Raw genomic sequence first — 21,844 nt, forward strand, 5'->3', positions numbered from 1 at the left:
AAAATTCCAACAATTATAATTAAAAGTATTAGCTGTTCTCTCAGTAACTAAAGTTGGACAAATTGAAGCTGAGTAGTTAAAATTGTTTGTCTATTTGAATTGGGTATTTTATTTTTATTTTTTTGGTCATTGGTACATTTTTAAAATTTTTTATAGTTGCAATTTTTTCCCATTCTTATTCTTGTTACTTCCTTCAGGAAATATATCATGTTTTTTCTTGGCATTCAAAAGTATATTGAATATTTCAAGGACTCAATATCATAAACTGTTTATTTACAACTTGCCAGATAGTTTCAACTTCTCTTCTCAGATAAGAGTACATAATCTAGAAGTGTACTTATTATATCTGAGAATGTGTTCCTCTTTCTATAATCCCCTAAGCACCATGAGGCTGTTTCTTTATGAGGACTATTAATAATCTGATACTTAATTTAAAAGTAGTCTCCATTATTAGGTTGATTATTTCCCATGGATATTAGCAGGAGTAACAGTGATGCTAAAGCAACCAGATGATTACTTTCTGGGATCTTAAATAGAAAATGTAAGGGGAAGAGTCCTATCTGGAGAAAGAAAGAAATGGAAAACATGATCATTAAAGAAAAATAAAAGAGTTGCTGGTGCCTGGAGTTTCTTTAATTGTCATTCATTATACAGATACTTACAGGGACTCTGATGTTCCAGAGACTGTCCTAGGTGCTGAAAGTGTGGCAATAATAGTGACAACTTCTCTGTTTTTGTTCCAGTTCCATTCCAAATAGATTCATGTACTGGCATCCCTTTTATTGAGATTGTACTTTCTTCACTAAATGTCAAAACAGCCTAATCAATATACTAGGAAGATTATAATTTTAGTATCATTTTTGGATAGAGTATAATTATAAATAATTTTAAGTGAATTTTGGTTAAAAAACCCCTAAATTTATGGGGTTTTTTTGTTGTTATTTTTTGAACAATTTTGTGTAGTAAGTTATCTTAAATCTAGGTTTATATCTGCATTGAATGACTTCCATAGGGGTATAAAATCACAAAACAGAGCTTCTAAAATGAGTTGACTAAAAATCAAGGCATCTAAAAAGAATTGAATAAGGCTGATTCATTAAAGTTTACTAGCACATGCACTTATGACTAATAGTTTTATGTTTATTTTGATAATTTTTTATAACTTAAATTCAAGTTATTTTTCTTTTTTTACCTAAATTTCCAATTACTGGAATTATGATTGGTTTACTCAGTTTCTGTTAATCAATGGTACTTAAAACATTTCATCTTTGGGATGAACTTCATATTCCATGCAAAACTGCCTATGCTTCTACCTCAGCATAGCCCCCAGTGATTCTAACACACAGAAATCAGGAAAAGATGTCCCCAGAGGGATGGGCATGACACTGATCCATGAACTTAAATGGGGACAAATACTGTGATATCATTCAAAATAGCAATAAGCTGTAGATAAAAATAAAATTTAACAAATGAATAAAGGCCATAGTAAGGGAGACTAATGGTTTAATACTTAACATTTATCAATGTCTAAACCTCAGATAAGGGTGGAGTAAATTGTATTCTCCTAAAAGTGTTTACTGAAAAACAAAAGCTAGCACTTTTTAGTTCCAAATTCCTCATCAGGTGTTTGATACATGTTGTTAGTTCATTTAATACTTTTTACAACACTATATTGCATGCATTCTTTTTTTTTTAGATTAGAGCATTATAATTAGACACAGCATTGGTGTTCATTTTGATAAAATAATACTTGCAAGGAATTTGATTTCAATCCCCATACTCCTTTTCCCATCCCTCTGCCCTCCCCATATTCTCCATTCTCTTCCATTTTGATCTTTCTTTCACTTCTGTATTTATTTTTGATTGGTATTTTTACTTCGAGACAGGGTTTCACTAAGTTACTGAGGGTCATGCTAAATTGCTGAGGCTGGCCTCAGACTTGTAATCCTCCTGTGTCAGTCTCCCAAATTGCTGGGATTACAGGTGTGTTCTATGTATACATAGAGGTGAAATTCTTTTTGGTACATTTACATTTGTATATAACACCATGTTGTTAAATTGATTTCACATTTCTACCCCTTTCCCTTCTTTCAGCCCTCCCTCTCATTCTCCTTCTTCTACTCCATTAATCTTCCTTATATCTTTATGATATCCCCTTTCCCCAACCACCTTCTTTCCCTTATTGTGCTTCAGTTTTCACATAGGAGAGAAAACATTCAGCTCTTGATTTTCTGAGTCTGCCTCATTTCCCTTAACGTGATTTTCTGGTAACATTCTTATCTTTATAGGAAATCAATTAAAGATCAAAGAATTTTCATAACCTAGCAATTTGTACTGGAGTCTGAGGCAGAACTGGAACTCAGACCAGGAAATCTTGCTGGTGACACCATGCTGTCAGCTACTGTGCTAATGGGCTCTTGTTCCCTCTTGTTTCCTGACAATGAAATCCCAGTGCTAGCCTCTGTTTTGGGGCCTGTCCAATACTGACTGATTCTAAAATTTGCATTTTGCCTATGACTTTGTGATCATGCAAGAAAATGTGATTATTTCAGCAAATGTAATGGTTCTAATTTTGGTCGTGTTACAATAGAATGATTATACTTTATTTTTGTCATATTTTGTTTACAAAACAAATATAATCATGCCAAGAAATTTATAAAAATTAATGTTATGAAATCCAGCAAAAGTCAACAAGCCAAACTCCACTTTGTATCTTAGGGTCTGATGTCTATACATAAGGTTAAATTTTAATTTCCATTTGTTAATGGGAATGTCATTTCTCCGATTTTAATTTTTCTTTTTGAATAGTTTTATGGATATACAATTGATATTAAAAAACTGTACATATTTAAAATAAGCAATTTGATACATTCTGACAGATGTATGACATTCCCATAGACAAGGTAATTAACAGATCTCACCAGCCATAGAAATTTCTCTGTGGCCCTTGTAAATCTTCTTGCTGACACCTTCCTGTCATTGCTTCCAAGATGCAAAGAGGACTGATTAGAGCTAGTACCATGTATTTATATGATTAAATTTTTAAAAGTCTTTGATATGAAGAAAGAGTTCCACGTAAGAGGACTCTTCAGGAAGAGTTGTGGAAAATATAATAGCAAATTTTATAAAAAGAAAAGATAGGGAAAAAACGTTGAGAATAAGCAAGAATTGCAAAAAGTATACGTAGATAAGGGTCTTCAAGGAGGAAAGCAATGAATTACAATACTGTTAACAGAGTTAGCTGTATGTCTACAAAGGTACAGAAATGGGAGCCATGGAGATGGTTCTAAATGCATGAATGGGAAATATGAAAGAAGCCCAAAGTACAAAGTAGAAGATTCTATCACTCATTAGATGTCAGAAAATAGGAAGATGGTGGCAAAGAATCTGTGCAAAAAAGAAAATGTAAAACCTTAGAAGTCAAAGGGCAGTAAATATATGATTATTTCAAAAGGAAATCTTTGAAGGATTATGCAAATTAATACCAAATGCAAGGTCACAGTAATAGAAATTATAGTGCTTTGTAAAGAGGAAAACCTGTTGAACTATCCACAAGCATTTACATTTGTGGCTTGTAATAATAAAGGGGGGTTGGATTTATGTTTAATTTAGGAAATATAAAATACATGAAACTTATGTTAGAAGAAATATGATAATATGTATAATGTGGGGAAAGGATATGATGATTTTTATAATATTCCACCCTCTTTCCAAGTGATTTCAACAAATTAACTAACACCACTAGATGATGGTTCATTGATGTTATTTATAATCATGGACTAATTTTTATGGAAACAAAACAACTAATAGAAATAAATATAAGGTCCTGCATGTCAAAAAGACCAAATATGTACATGTAGGACAGTGGGAAAAGTTTTAATGGCACAATGCAGGAAAAGGTATTATTGTTGTAGTGGGTGCATTATATACTACACACTACTGTTGATCCCAGGAAAATTAAAAGTTTGGTTGGTTAAAATAGCTCTGAGAACTAGTATATAACTATATATAACTACTGAGTTTAGCATTTTGTTGTGTTATATTGGCCTAAGTCATGGAAAGGGAGACTTTCAAATCACTTCCATTGGTAGTCCAATTCAAAGTAAGAGGAAACAGGGAAATTTGAAAAAAAAATTGGCTTCTGTATATCGCTGCTTTTTTAGGCTTTCCATTTATTTGCAAATTTATTTTCAATAATGGTTAGATTCAAGTCCGGTCAAGCTTTCTTACTTAACAGCTGGAGTGACATGGAAGTTTTTCTAATATCAGTCTAAATATTGCCTTAAAAGTTCACATTTATCATTACATCATAAGAAGATTCAATGTTAGCCAGTACCTTAGCTATATTGGCATAGCTATTAATTCAGTCCTTCAGATTGTCAAGAATGTGGATAGTGGGTTCAGCTTTGATGCATTGTGGCTCTCTCCATGCAGAGCAGAGCTGAGTTTGCTGCTGATTGGTGCTGGTCCATCTCTATCACAAAGCACAGATTTCTCTCATTCCCTTTTGACTTTGCCTCTCATCCTTGTAATTAAGACTCCTTTGATTTTGTTTGGCAACTCACCATCTGCAGAAAAGGAGGGCAAGCCCAGAAAACTGGCGCTTTCACAATTTCACAGGGTCCTTGATTAAACTCCGTTTAATTCTGAGAATCTTAATCAAGGTAATTATCTGACAGAGGGTGTCTGTGTCTGCACTCGCTCCTCTGTGGCTTCCTCCAACAGCTGGAAGGTGTTTTGAGTGTGGCAGTCCTCCACAATGGGCCCACTGTGGAGGAGCAGTGTGTGCATTGCGGCTCTGTTGAGCATAGTCCTGAGTGTATGGCTATATTGATTTGTTTTTAAAACCTTCCAAATGTGTACAAAGCAGGCTGTTTATTTTGTGCCAAAAGACTAGATTAGCTAATTTGCAATAATGTTGAATTCAACCCTTTAATATATTTCCCCATAATTCTCATAATTCTCATACCAAAGTGCACTAATTACACATCAGCACACTTCACTACCTTCCCCAGAATGCAACGGGAAGATCAACCAGGAGAAAGGCCAGAGGTCATAATCCATTCATTCATCTGTCACTTTATGCCATCTCAGGTTTACTAGATGATAAGTATTTTAACTTTGCTGACTAGTCAACATTGGCAGAAAATACAAATAGAAATAACTTGTAATATTAAAAAAAGTTGAACCCGGAAAGATTAAAATTGCTTTGAGAACTAGTATTATGTATAACTACTGAGCTTAGCATTTTGTTGTATTATATTGTTTTGTCCAAGAAGGTTCATCTGGGGTTGGGGGTATATAGATTTTCTTAAAAATAATCCAGACTTTCCTTCTGATTTATACCTCACAAGTGAATCGATCCACCAAAGCTATAATATATCTTCCTTTTTCCATTTCTTTCTGTCAAGGCCTTTAGTTAGTGGGTGGAGGAAAGATGAGAATCTGCGAGTCATGGCATTTTAGGATAGGAAGGCCTTGGAGAGCCTCCAATCCTGCATTTTTCATCCTGTATTTTTTTTTAACTTGCTAACCTCTTTCATAATAATATAAAATCTAGTGAGCAATTATATAAATTTCTCTTTAATTTCAAGCTTTTGCTGAGTTTTATAAAGAAATTGTAAGTCACGTATTTTATTTGAATCAGTATCACATTTAATACTATAATTTAATATAATAACTAATCATACCCATAGTATATAAAAGTATATTAGTTATCTTCCACTTGTTAATTCATATTAAATAAATATAGAAAAGTAAGTATTTTTAGCAACAAAGGAATTTAAATGGATATATCCTGTAATTTTTTGGTATATGGACCAAACATATGGTTTTTACAAAAAAGGATTTTAAAAACTTGCTTTCATGGCTTCATATTTGGAATTCTTTTACATTCTACTTAACAACAGTTTTTTTTTTTAAATATAACTTCCATATGTTATCTTAGATAATAAAATAATAGAAACCATGTCGGGCTCTATTTGCAAGCATTTCTCCCCTAATAACACAGCACCAGTGTGAATCACTTTGAATTCCAATTTTTTTACTTCATCTCTAATATATTTATTTCCTACAAATAAAAACTATGAAAGGATAGAAATGTTGCTGTGTATCATTTTGAACATTATTGTTGTCTTGATTGGCCATAAGTGAACTTGCTGAGATGAATTCAGCTTATGTATCTGGCAGATTATCTTGATGTAAGTTTCCAATAGAGTATCTATCCCTCATTTTTCACTATCTGATATGTTTCTATCTCAGATACCCTTATTTCTTTAAAACAGTTGCCCATTTTCAGCATAATGATATATGACTAAAAATGAAGATTTCAAAATTTTGTAACAGATTGAAAAGATTAAGTGAAAAAAGTATGAAACATTCATGGTACACAGTACTTTCCAATGGGAAGAAGAATCATAAGGTGGCTGAGGGTAAGGAGAACTCTTGATGTTAATATTTTATTTGAAATATTTAAAATAAAAACTTGAAGCAGATATTGCAGACTCAACTATTGACATTTCATTGTCTGTGCATTTTCCAAAAAAGCTATTTCGAAGTTGGTTTGCTTTGAAAATCCACTGAGATTGCTTTCTGTTAGTACTGACTATAAGAAGACAGTTGTGTTAGTTAATATCTTGGTGATTCAGTATGTTGCTCTGCTTCATAACATGAATGTGAAAATTAAATGAGGTAGTACTCGGAAAGTGCTTAGCTTAGTGTCTGACTCAAGTAACACATCAAAATATGAATTCTTTGTTTTCCTCTTGTTGTGATCTCTGATCTCCTTTCATGGTTATGTTTATATTATGTTTATAAAAATTTTCTAAATCTCCATGAATTTTTTCTTTATATGGCTTTTAATTTTCCTATTACCATCCTACATCCCGTACCAGGTGTATGCTAATGGTCTCCCCTAACCCAGCAACTTGATAATCACTTCTTCTCTATCAGCAGTCCAATGGAGACTCTACAACTCAGTTTCTCCATACATAGCACACTGTTCAGAATGCTTCAAAGGCCAATATCTTATTTTTTCAAATAATAAAAAGAGAAACTATAGTTCAAAAGTTGAACTTTTTGTGTTCCAAGTCAACAATTAGTCAAATATCCAACTTGACTTTTTTGATAACTCGGCTTTTTTTCCTTTTCCAGTGTTTACAGGGAATATTGGTAATGCTTAGGAAATTAAACAAGAAACTGTAAAGCTACTAATGAAATAAGGGGAGTTTTACTTAGAAAGTCAATGTGATATCAGGATGGTGTATCAGGCATGTATTATCTGACTACTAAAAAATAAATCAGGACACTCTATTCTGTGTGTATTTTTATGCTGTAACTATATTTAATAATATGCAAAAATCCTGTTCATATTACAGCTCACTATAAAAAGAAATGCTTTATTATATTTCAGTGGTGATCTCACAGAGAATATTTTTTACTTCTCATATACAATTTTTTTTGTAATTGATAATGTATTACTTTGATATAAAAGTATTTGAATACCTAATATAAGAGACAGGTAGCATCTTGTATTGTGTGTGTATATATACATACATATGTATACAAAGTACTTATTAAAAATAGTGGGGGAATGTGGGGGCTTAATTGAAGATAGATTAACTTGGGTGTCAATGTTAGCTCCTTTTGTTATATACTCCCCACAAATTTTTCAGGCATTCAGTGATAATTCTTAGAACAAGCAATCAAGGTTATTTCAGCAAGCAGCTGACTCACAAACACCTCCAGGATGCTTTTGAAAGTTGGGGGATGTAGATCAAAGCAGTCTCTTGTGAAACTTCAGAAACATTTATTTCAGCAGGACATTAAAATAAAACAAGGAAATTGACATCAACTTAACTCCCTACCCTTATGTAGTTTGTCCTATTGGATCCAAGACTCTGAATTTACCCAGGCACAAGGATCAAGATGATAATGCATTGCTGTTGCCATAGCAAAAACTGTAAAATATCTTAGAGTATACTCCATGGTCCACACATGCTTAGAATGGAAAGCAACACATTTGCTATGATTAACTTCTCTTTCACGGGGCAAAACAGAATTCACATTCTCCTAAATGGCTGCATTAGAAACGGCTTTTCCCCAGGGGAGGGATAAGGACAAATCACAGGGTAATACTATAGAATTACCTCTGCTCTGTATAAACTTTGCACATAGGAACAAACAAGAAACCTTGCATTGCCCATCTCCTACCTTGGCTTCTACCCTTGAAGAAAAATGATCACCCAGTCTGTGCTAACTGGTAGGACTCAGCAACACAGAAAAACATTGATTTCAGAAAACAAAAGTCTTAAAATTCCCTAATAAAGGATAAAAACTGCAAGGGTTAAAAACTGTTCTCTTATTCATACTCTATTGGAAATATTTTAAGTTTTAAGAAATTCTATAAACAGGGTTTAATGAATGCACATTACACAGCCCTATTAAGGACATGACATTCCCAAGCAACCAAGAATGTGAGATGTCTTTTTATATGGTTTAGACATGGAGTGTCCCCCAAAAGCTTGTGTGTGAGACAATGCAAGAAAGTTCAGAGCTGAGGTGTTGGGGTTATAATAATCTTAACCTAATTAACCCCTGATAGGAATTAACTGGATGGTAAACGTAAGCAGGCAAGATGTAGATGGAGGAGGTGGGTCATTTTGGGATATATATTTTGTCCTCGTTGAGTAGAGCACTCTCTGCTTTCTTGTGCTATATGCTTCCCTCCGCATTCATCTGCCACAATGTTCTGCCTCCCCTCCAGCCCAGAGCAATGAAGTTGGCCATCTATGCATTGAGACCTTTGAAACCATGAGCCCCCAAATAAACATTTCCATCTCTAAAATTATTCTTGTTTGGTCTTTTCACAGCAGTAAAAAAGCTAAAACATCTTTGAAGAAGATGTTGAAATTTGACTTTTTTAAAGACCCATATATAACAAAATATTGTTTCAAGATTCTAGTTTCTGTCACTTCTTACTTTATCGTATAATTGTTTTCCTGGACAAAAAAAAATTTTATTTGTTGTTTTTAGATATGCATTATAGTAGGGTGTATTTTGACATAGTACACATACATGGAGTGCAACCTATTACAATTTTGATCCCATTCTTGTGATTGAACATGATGGGGAGTTATACTGGTTGTTTATTCATATATGTGTATAGGAAAGTTATGTCCAATTCATTCTACTGTCTTTCCTATTCCTATCCCCCTCCCTTCCTTTTATACCCCATTGTCTAATTCAAAACTTCTGTACTTCCCCTCCCTACCATCCTTTGTGGTGGGTTAGCATCTATATATCAAAAAGAATATTTGACCTTTGGTTTTGGGGGGGCTGGTTTGTTTCATTTAGCATGATATTCTCCCATTCCATATATTTACTGGCAATTGCCATTATTTTATTCTTCTTTATAGCAGAGTAATATTCCACCATGGATATATACCACATTTTCTTTATCTATTCATCTGTTGAAGGGCACCTAGGTTAGTTCCATAGCTTAGCTATTGTGAATTGAGCTGCTATAGATATTTATATAGCTGCATTACTATAGTATGCTGATTTTAAGTCCTTTGGGTATAAGCCGACGAGTGGTATAACTGGGTCTAATGGTGGTTCCATTTAAAGTTTTCAGAGGAATCTCCATACTGATTTTTCAAAATGGTTGCACTAATTTTCAGTCCCACCAGCAATGTATGAGTGTAACTTTTGTATTCTTGATAACTACCATTCTGGAGTGAGATAAAACCTCAGTGTAGTTTTAATTTGCATTTCTCTAATTGCTAGAGATGTTGAACAGTCTTTCATGTGTTTGTTGACAAATTGTATTTCTTCTTTAAAGTACCTGTTTGGTTCTTTTGTCCATTTATTGTTTGAGTTATTTGGTTTTTTTTTTTTTTTTTTTTTTCGGTTATTACGTTTTTTCTTTTAGTCTTGGTATATCCTGGAGATCTAATGTTTTACCTGAGTTTTCANATGTCTTTAGAAATCTGTCAATATCATGATTCTCTATTTTATTGCAGTATAGATTTTCAAAATAGTTTCTGGTTATCATCTGTATTTCAATAGTGTCCATGGTGATATTTCCTTTTCCATCATTAATTTTAATGATTTGAATTTTTTCTCTTTTTCTTCATTAACTTGGCTAAGGGTTTATCTATCTATCTATCTATATATATATATATATATATATATATATATATATATATATGTTGTAGATGGACACAATACCTTTATTTTATTTATTTATTCTTATGTGGTACTGAAGATTGAACCCAGGGCCTCATATATGTGAGGCAAATGCACTACAACTGAGCCACAACCACAGCCCAGGTTTATCAGTTTTATTAATTTTTTCAAAAAAACCAACTTTTTGTTTTGTCTACTTTTGGAATTGTTCTTGTTTGTGTGTTTCAATTTCATTAATTTTGGCTCTGGTTTTAATTATTTTCTCTCTTCTACTGCTTTTAGTGTTGATTTGTCCTTCTTTTTGTAGGGCTTTGAAATATAATATTAGGTTACTTGGTGACCTTCTATTCTTTAAAAAATGCACTCAGGGCAATGAACTTTTTTTTAGAACTGCCTTTATATTCTCTCAGAGATTTTGATAAGTTGTGTTGCGATTCTCATTTACCTCTAAGTATTTTTTAATTTCATCTACTATTCATCAGTCATTTAATAGAGTATTATTTAATCTCCAGATGTTTGTGTAGCTTCTACTTTTTGTTTTATCATTGATTTCTAATTTTATTCCATTATGATCTGATAGAATGTATGGCGTTAACTTTTTTTTTTTGTATTTGCTAAGTGTTGCTTTGGGGCCTATTATGTGTTCTATTTTAGAGAAGTATTCTTGTGCTGCTGAGAAGAAAATGTATTCAGTCCTTGATGGATCAAATATTCTATATATGTCCATTAAGTCTAAATTATTAATTGTATTCATTAATTCTAGAGCTTCTTTATTTAATTTTTGTCTGGAGGATCAATCTAGTGATAAGAAAAGCAATGTTGAAGTCACCCAGGATTATTATTTTGTTGTCTATTTGATTCTTGAAATTGAGAAGGACTTGTTTGATGTACATAGATGCTCTACTGTTTAGGGCAAAATATTTATGATTGTTATGTTTTGTTTATGTAATATCCTTAAACAGTATGAAATGTACTTATTTGTCCCTTCTAATTAACTTTGGCTTGAATTCCAATTTATCTGATACAAGGATAGAAACTTCTGCTTGTTTACAAGATCCACGTTAATGATATGTTTTTTCCCATCCTTTTATCTTCACTCTGTGGTTGTCTTTGCTTATGAGGCAAATCTCTTGGAGACAGCATATTGTTGGGTCTTGTTTCTTATTTCAATCTGCTAGTCTATGTCTTTTGATAGATGAAGTTAGGACATTTACATTCAATGTTATTATTGAGATATGATTTTTATTTCCATTAATTTTGATTTATTTCTGGTTTTTAAATTAAATTAGTTTCCCCTTCAATTGGTTATTTTTCTAGGGTAGCTCTTCTTTTTTCTAGTTTTCACTTTTATCTTTAATTTCTTCTTCATGAAATAGCTTATTGAATATGTTTTATAGTGCATTCTTTATACTTGTGAATTCTTTTAACTTTTGTTTATCATGGATGGTTTTTATTTCATCATCAACTTTGAAGTTTAATTTCATTGGATATAGGATTCTTGGTTGGCATCCATTTTCTTTGAGCTTGATATATATTATTCCAAGACCTCCTACCTTTGAGGATTTCTCTGGGTTGAGAAATCAGCTGATATTTGGATTGGTTTTCCTCTAAATGTTACCTGTTGCTTTTCTCTGGCAGTTAAAAAGTCTAACCTTATTCTGTTTGTTAGGCATTTTCATAATAATGTACCTCGTGGTGGGTCTATTATAATTTTGTATATTTGAGGTCCTGTAAGCCTCCTGTATTTGTTTTTCCATTTCATTCTGAAGAATTTGGTAAACTTTCTGGTATTATTTCATTGAAAAGATTACGCATCCCTTTGGTTTGTATCTGAGCCTTCATCTCTCCTGATAAATCTTTTAAGTTTGGCCTTTTCATGTTATCTCATATTTCTTGGAAGTTCTGTTCATAGTCTCTTAACATCTTTTCCCCATGGTCAATTTTATTTTCTAGAATATATATTTTATCTTCATTGCCTGAAACTGAATCTTCCAAGTGTCTAGTCTATTGGTGAAGCTTTCAGTTGAATTTTAAATCTTGTTTTTTGGTTCCTTTATTTCAAGGATTTCTGATTGATTCTTCTTCAGGATATCTAACTTCTTGTTCAAATGATCTTTCACTTCTTGTGTTTTCTCTCATATTTCATTTCTTATATCATATTTTATATCTTAGATAAGTTTAACCATAAATTTTCTGAATTCTCTAACATTTCCTCCACTATGGTGTAAATATTGTGGTAGTGAGTTATTTGGGAGGTTTGTTCCCTTGCTTTTTCATATTGTTTTTGTGTATACCCCTACCTTATGGGTTTATAATGTCCCTCTATGTCACTAGTTCCTCACAGATGGGGAAGGGGAGCCCAATGATAGCAACAATGTATGCAAACAATATATAGCAGTAGACTTGGTCCTTACTCCCTATTTTGATATCTAGTGTTAATTGGTATGATATAAAGGGATAGTGGGATAAGCAATTTCCACCAGTAAAAACAGTACATAATCATGTATTTTGTCTGGCTTAAAATAAAAAAACAGGTATTGTCTATGCCTTCTGCTGTATTAATTATTGCTGTGACATTGCTGGTAGGGGTAGATGTTATATACCTCAATCAGTATTTAAAAGTGTTAAGAATTGAGTTTAGTGTGTGTGAAGAAGAGATAGGAGGGTAGAAAATTGTGTGCAGTTTCAAAGAGTGAATAGGGAAGATGCATTGGTAACTTACAAAATGAAAGGAACAAAAAAATAGAGGAATATAAAGGAGAAGAGAGAATCGAATTTGTGTGTCAGGAATAGAGAAATGAGGGTGGGAGACAAGAGAAATAGAATAGTGATACAGATGATACAAAACAAAATTAGAATAAGCTAACCATAAACACTAACCCTCAAAAATACAAAGCATGGGAAAATAACACCTTTGAAACAAAACAAAACAAAAACCAAAAAAAGTCCAACAATAAAAAAAAAGAAAAAGGAAAAGAAAGAAGAATAAAAAAAGAAAGAAAAGGCTAGAAATAAGGAGAGAGAAACAAATATGAATATGTGTAGGAGTCCTTGAATCAGTCAGTACACACTCAAATAAAACAAAAATCCAATATGGAAACCCAATATCAAAAAGCAAAACAGAACTACTGCCACACAAACAAGCAACAACAACAAAAACAACAACAACAAAAAGAAAATTCTTGGAGGGTGGGGCTCAGTGATAGAGCACTTGCCTTGCCTGCTTGAGGCACTGGATTTGATCCTCAGCACCACATAAATAAATAAAATAAAGATATTGTGTCCATCTACAACTGAAAAAAAAATGAAGGAGTCTTATCCACTATGGTGGACGAAATATTCAGTGAGCACATGCATTCACTGACTGTGCCCACCTGGTTTTCTTTTCATTTCTTCTTGAGGTATGATCTAAGCTTGCGGGTGGGGGCCAAGGGTTGTGCATCCTTCCTTTTATTGAGTTGCTCATCATGTTGACAATTGGGATTTAAGACTTCCTAATTTCTCTTCTTGGGAGATTAGTGTGGGCGGATTGGGCTGCTGGACTGGGGGTGAAGTGACCTGATGAAGAAGCTGGATTGTGGGCCTGTGGCAAAGCATCTGACCATATCTGGGTGGCAGGTGGATCAGGGCTAGGTGCTGGATCCAGAGGGCCACTAGCAAGGCTGTGTGCTGAACCAAGTGGGTCTGGCAGACAAGCAATGTATGAGGCCCAATCATGTTGGGGGCCCAGCTGGTCTGCACAGGTGGATCAGGGCCAGCTGGCAGTTCATGACACTATGTGTTGGACCTTGGGTCTGGCAGCTCAGCAGCCTGTGGGGTAAGTTGGTGCCTGGCCACATCGGGGGCCCAGGTGTTCTGAGCAGGGTGAGTCAAGGTCAGGTGCTGTGGACAAAAGAATTAATATAAAGGTTTCAATAAAAGAGTACAATAGTGATTATCCCAACATGGGCATATTTAACATACTTCCATACTACAGGGTAAATGCAGTGCCACACCATGGGCACTGTCTCTGCCTTTCTCTCACATAGACTGGAATATTGATGTGAACTAGACCCCTGTCCTTTTCTTTTCTCTTTATCATACTTTAACATGAAAACTGAATCAGCAAGCTGAAAGAGTTTTCATGAGTTGCTTTTCTATGTAATCCTCAAAGGAAATTGGACACCATTTCAACCATCAACAAGATAACCCAAACTCTGAACCTACGGGGAGTAGAGGAGAATAGTACTGACTCAGAATTATATGGAATTGTCTATATGGTTTAGTGAAATCCAATCTATATTAAGTAGGTAAAGAAAAGAAGTTCTCAAAACCTAAGTGGTCTTTATCAATAGTGCACATAGACGTGAGAAATTGCATTGAAGATTAAGTTTTCCTTAGTATTCATCTCTGGTAACTACTACACTTTGATATTTTGTCCTCATAAATCCAAGGCACTTGTTGATTTGATTTCACCCCATATTTCCAAGAATTATATTCAATTCTTCATGCTTTTCCAATAGTGAACTAGAGGCTGCACGAATCTGCCTTTTCTTGTTTTTGACCCTTTGCCCTTTATTTCAGTGTTCACTTCATCAGGAATGCAGATTTCATTTCTTTCTGAAGAACCTGAAGCAATTTCCAGTGTCCCAGTGAAAAGTGAAAAATATGGAGTTATTTTAATATCCCTTGATCTTGCCACTACGACTTTTCTTATAATCAGTTCCAAATACAACTAAACTGTAAGCATTTTGAGGGACAGAGCCATTTATTATTAGGAGCAGTGTTAAGAGAATTGTCCTTGGGGTCACATGGACTAGACATAAGTAGTCTTTGCAACTTATGGGTTTTATAGACTTGAGCAAGATCCTTAACTTCTCTGAGCTTGTTTCCTAAATTGTACCTCAGCAATGTACCTTATGTGGTTGTGATGAAGGTTAAAGGTGATAGTGTTTTTGTTTGTTTGTTTGGTTGGTTTTTTTTTTTTTTTTTTTTTGGTGGAAGGGTACTGTTGATTGAACTCTGGGACACTTGACCACTGAGCCACATCCCCAGCCCTATTTTGTATTTTATTTAGAGACAGGGTCTTACTGAGTTGCTTAGTGCCTCACTTTTGCTGAGTCTGGCTTTGAACTTAGGATCCGCTTGCCTCAGACTCCTGAGCCACTGAGATTACAGGTTCAATGGTGAGTTTAAAATGCTTAGAACTGTGTTTTGCACATAAAAAACATCTAAATAAATTATTACTATTTCACCCCAAAATGCCCATCATGGAGTTATGCTCATACTAAATCCTCCATAGGAGTTTAATTATCACATGAATGAAAAGTCCTCTTTTAAAAAGTCATTTAAATGTCTTCTCTTTTTAATTTAATTTAATTTAATTTTTTGAGAACCAAGGAGAGGTAACCAAAAAAGTTAGTTCTGAGTGCAACAAATAAGTCTGCTGAAGTATTCACAAACCAACTGGGGAGCAGCATAATTGGTGACCTGGGTGAATTTTCTCCTGAAGGCAGTTCCTTGGAAGAACAAGGAAATGCAAAGATATGCAAAGAGTATCATCCAGCTGAGCCAAGCTTATTAGTGCTCTCATTGACTCTACCAGGAGGCCCACCTGCCAAAGCTCTGTCTGGAAACCCTCAGGGGCCCAGATGGCCTCAGATGCACAATAACAGCCAAATGCAGAGTAAACCAGGTCAGTAGCCTGGGAATGTCCCTTGTTGAACCAGCCTGCCCTGATTTTGGGCTGTGGGACTGTCCTATGAAAGACAAGAAAAAAAATCTTGGTTTTCTACATGAAGGAAAATTATCTGTTTGTGTTTTATGGCATGGAGATATATCTTTTTAAGAATTCAAGACTATCTTAAGGATTAATAGTAAACAGGAACAGGAATTGCCTGCTCGAAGTGAGGTGATTTGCCCACAGATAAAACAAAATCTTTGAAAATGTTCCTGATTATTCCCCTTTTCCAGACTTTAAAAAGTGTTCATGTAACTTTTTATTATTATTAAAAATAATTACTCATTTCTTGAGTTGGACATGGTGTTCCATTGTTAAAACAGGATAATAGATTTAGATAATAGATTTATATTTTTTATATTAACTGGAAACTCCCTTCCTTTTAAAATTTAGAAAAGATCATTTGAACCAGACTCAAAATTTCTGAGACCACCCAGACATATGATTGTCTGACTACCACTATTTCTGGGTTTTGGCCCCCTCCAAACCCCAGTGAAATCTTTGTATATTAATCCAGATGCAAAACTCTGTCCTATTATTGATTGCCACAATACTTTGTGATTTTGCATTTGCTATTTTTGTCTTTCAGTTCTGGGGATTGCATATGGGGCATTGCACGTACTAGGCAAGAAGTGCTCTAGCACAAGAAGCCCAGAAGATTTGCTGTTGTTGTAGGGAGTCACCAGGGAAGTAGCCACACTGTGTATTGCTTAGGAAAAGAATGTGACATTTCATATTAAACACTCTTAAAAATCCCTTCATTCTCTGCCTCCAACCAAAGCACCATCCTCCACATCCTCTAACTTTTTGCTCTGGCTCTGATTTGTTTTCTCTGCCTATTTCATTCCTCTTCCTCCCCCGACTTTCTGTCTTTTTCTTAGAACAAATAACAACAAACAAATACCTAAAAAAATTGTTCTTACTTTCTCAAAATCAGTATTGCGTGATGATTGCAGCTGCAAATATGGATTGGTTTAAACCCCAGCTTTGCTACTTAAGTGGTGTGACCTTGGCTAAGTCACTTAATCTCCCTATTCCTCAGTTTCTTTAAGTGTAAAATGAAGGAGAAGATAATTCATGCTTCATGAAGTAGTTATGATGAATAAGCGTGTTACTATGTACAAGACTGGGAACAGTGTTTTCACAGATTAAGCAACAAAAATTATCTCCTTTATTGTTGTTTCTTGCAATCACCCAGTACCTCATTTTCAGCCTCCAATGACTGATCAAGTAAGTTTTCAGTAAAACACATTTTTCTTTCTAAGAGGAATTCTGGTGCCAGATGTGTAGGGAATACTAGTTTCATATTAGAAATGTTTTCATTCTAGAAATCAGTTGTAAAATATTGGTGTCTACTGAATGAGAAACAGATATTTACAGATAAACTGACCAACTGAAGCTCTATAAAATTTATGTCTGTGGAAAGTCATCTTCAGAGCTTAATGATGTTTAGATAAATATTATATAACTTATTTCTAAAAGTTTATAAAGAGACAAGCCTTTTCAACTATAAAGGCAGTATCAGAAAAAGTAATTTTTGATGGACTGTGGTACATAAACATTATCTCCTAAAGGAACTAATTTTTCTTGTGGTGCTGAAATAAAATTGTTTATAACTCTAGCGATGTAAGAAGCAATGACCGAGATTCATAGACTGAAACTTGCCTTGGTATTAGTATGTTTCCTGCTATGAAATGACAAGCAGAACTATTTAATATCATCTCTTGGGTGAAGAAATAGCATGTGCGTAGTAGCTCTCAGGGTATTTTAAAATAAAAACTTAAGTAAAAGGAGGTCTAATTTAAATAGAGTTGTAGGGAGGTGAAAAATTGATCAAGGAAAGATTTACGCCAAATTATCTAAAGGGCAAGACAAACTGGGAATGCAGAACTTTCTGGCAGGGACAAGTGGCCCTCAGCATCATCTAGGATTTTGTTATAATTGAAGACTGGATCCCTACCATTTCCTATCATGCTCAACCAGTGCAGACTGGGCCTAGGAATCTGGGTTTTAACAAACTCCTCAGGTCATATTTGTATTAGGTGGAGACTGTGAAGCACTGAGGAATATGCATTTCTGAGGTTTTCACATTTTGTAAAATAAGAAAATTAGAAGTCCAAGAAAGAAAAATTAATTCAGCATTTTACCTTACTTTATTTGAAATTTGCTGTTTCATCTCCTTCATTAATCTGGGCATTTCTTTTAGTGTGCCAGCTTTGGGGATGAGTTTCATCAGATTAAATAAAAATCAACTCAATATAGATGATAGTTTTAAATGTAAGACTTGAAAATATAAGACTCCTAAAAGAAAACATAATGAAAAGCTCCCTGACATTCATGTTGGCAATAATTTTTGGATAGAAAGACCAAAGCACAAACAACAAAAGCAAAAATAAGTAAGTAGAATCACATCAAACTAAAAAGTTTCAGTATAGAAAAGGAAGCAACAAAATGAAAAGGCAACCCATAGAATAGGGGAAAATATTTACAAACCATATATCTGATAAGGATTAATATCCAAAATATATAAGACACTCACACAACTTCATAGCAAAATCCGTATAACCTCATTTAGAAAATCAGCAAAGGATCCCAATAAATAGTTTTCCAAGGAAGACATGTAATTAACTAAAAGGGGTATGAAAAGATGTTCAAAATCACTAATATCAGAGACATGTACTTTAAACCATGATGACATACCACATCAGACCTGTTTAAAAGGCTACTGTCAAAAAGACAAAGGATAAGGTGTATTGATAAGGATGTGGAGAAAGGGAATATTTATTTGTCAGTGGTGGGAGTAGAAACTGGTAGAGCCATTATGGAAAGCAGTATGGATGTAAAAAACTTAAAAATAGAACTCCCATATGATCTAGCAATCCCATTTCTAGGTATACATCCCAGTGGAAATAAAAAAGTCACTGTCTTGAAGAAATATATGTGCATTCCCATGTTCACTGCAGCATTAGTCACAATAGTCAAGATATGAAAATAACTTAAATATTTATTGATAGATTAATGAATAAAAAACCTGAAACATACACACACTGAAATATCATTCAGTCTTAAAAGAAAACAAAATATAGGAATGCTGTTATTTTTGAGAACATGGATGAACCTGGAGGACCTTATGTTAAGTATAATAAGCCATATAATTACGAATATTGCATGATGTCATATACATAGGATCTTAAAAATTTGAACTGAGAAACAGTAGAAGGGTGGTTACCATGGGTTGAGGGATGGGAAAAACGAGAAGATGTTAGTCACAAGGTACAAAGTTGTATTGACAAGATAAATAAATTCTGCAGACCTATGTACAACATAGTGATTACAGTTAATAATAAAGCATACTTAAAATACACTATTGAGGCAAATCTTGAGGATGTGGGCATGTCAACTAGCTTGGGTGTGGAAATAATTTCACAATGTATATGTATATCAAAACATATTATAGAAGTTGAATAAATAAAATTATCCCAATCATGCCTCCTAAAGCTATTATTTTTTTAAAAGGAAGAAAGAAATTTCACTGGAATCTAAAGATATTTGAGAAAGTTATTAGCTGATATGAAAAAATTCTCTCAGATTTAACATGATACATTGTAAGAAGTCTCAGCAAATTGGCTATGCATATCTTCAAAATGTTGTTATGTTCTTTTCATTTATCTGTAACATTCCTTGCACTTTATGAAGTATCAGGATATATAAGAGGACCCAGAAGAGGAAAGGATCATTTTATAGAGGTTCTTAATGTAGGTAGGTTGTGTTTTGTCAATCAACAATAATCCATTAAGGGCTAATGTGCATCTGAGTTTACAATACCCAAAGAGAAAGAGAGACATGTATATATTGAATGATGAATGATGAAAGAAGAGTATACCAGGAATGGGATTTTCAGAATTCTTTCTTAAGGAGGCTCTAAGTTGGAATAAAATGGTACAGATGTCATTATTTTGAAAAGGGAAATGCAATCAAAATAAATAATTTTGAAGACGTAGATGCTTAGTATTTTATTAAGCACAAAAGTAAGAAATGTATAAATTTATGAATTATAGTTAATTATATATTAATTGTATGTTATTAATAAAAATTTTATTAATGATATTATTCTTAATAAAATAGTATGGGCTTCTAAAATTAAAATCTAGACAAATACATTCACATAGTTAAGTTTTAAATTTTCCACAAATTTGGTTATAAATTTGATCTCTGATGAATCTGAAACAGTGGCTAATTTTTATATCAGATTTTTCTAAATGTGGGGGAGTAAACTTAAAATGTCATTAATTAACCTTAAGGTTAAAAACCATAAACATAACCTCACACAATTTTTCTAGAAATGTGAGGTTGTAAAAAGATGAGAAATAAAAGGAGAAAATATTGAATTTATTGGCCAAATATCCTCATTTATTGATAAATCATTTAAAAATATTTCAGAAATATATATGGTTAATGTAGGTTTCCAGGGTTCAGAAACTACATATGGTATTACTTCCATAATAATAAAAATATAATAAAATCTTATTTGGATTCCGGTTATGTTCTTTATAAGTTTATTGGAACTAATTATATAACTAAAGCAGTACAACAATGTTATAAACATATTTATTTTTCTACAGAACATTTCTCATTATTAATAGTACACTTTCAGTATAAATAAATAAAAATTATGAACATTAATGTAGGAAATAATACTTATTTCATTACCAGTCTATACATTAAAAATAAATTAAAAGAAATTACTTTTTGGTTTCTTCAAAAATTGACTCATTTTCATCTGCACTTTGCAATTCAAAAAAGTTTACTTTCTCATTCTTGCTTTAAAAATGTGTAAAATTTAAAAAGTTATCTATATTGTGAACATAATTTAAAGCAATGCATGTAAGGAGAAATCAAATTATATGTTTATATAAAAGGGAAAATAGATAAAAAGACAAAATGTAAATTAAAAATAGATATGATATTTTCAGTGAGACTATGAATTATACTTGAATTTAACAAGTAAAATAGAAATTGGAGGGGCTGGGGTTGTGGCTCAGTGGTAGAGCACTTGCCTGGCACATGTGAAGCATTGAGTTCGATCCTCAGCAATATACATACATACATACATACATACATACACAAATAAATAAATAAATAAATAAGTGTATTGTGTCCTTCTAAAACTAAAAATATTAAAAAGGAATAGAAATTGGAAATCTACCACCGATATTTGTTGTCTTGTTAAATATAGGAATTCCTTTAAAAATAATTTGTTTCATGGAAACCAACTGAAAAAATTTTGAGATTTGTAGTAATTATTTTGAAACATATGATGCAAAATTGGGATGGTACATATTGAATCCTTATTATAAAAGATGATGAATGCACAGATTTAAGTATATTAACATGTTTTAATCTGTTGGGTTTAAACAGATTAAATTCTGAAATTGTCCCATATTTTGTCAGTGGTAATCACTAGTTGGCTCTTATGTTTTTTGGACATAATTCCACTAGTTTTTGGTAAATTTGCTTTATTTTCTGGTGTGACAGCATTTTCAGCTCTGGAAACCAGTGCATGGACTCAGATATCTTGCCCCTTCCATGGCCTGCAGCCTTATAATGGGGAATAATTTTCAGAAATCATACCTGTAGTTTGGATTGCTATGAACAAACAATTTTGAGGGGATAGTTACTCAAAAGTTTGAAGAGAAATTGTTAGCTCAATATTTACTTATTTAGAATTGACACCAATGTATTCTTCCTTGTTTGCGTAAAAACTGGTTACTATCAGTTTTTTCTTTAGATTCCTATTTTATAAGGGAAAAAAAAACAAGGCATTTGCATTGTTTTTATTAACATTTATTTGTTAACAAGACTGAATTTTTTTCATTGGTTAGAGTTTATAGAATATTAATATATATATATATATATATATATATACTGTCTCTTATA

Source organism: Marmota marmota, unplaced genomic scaffold (assembly GCF_001458135.2).
Source record: "Marmota marmota marmota unplaced genomic scaffold, marMar, whole genome shotgun sequence".
NCBI lineage: Eukaryota > Metazoa > Chordata > Mammalia > Rodentia > Sciuridae > Marmota > Marmota marmota.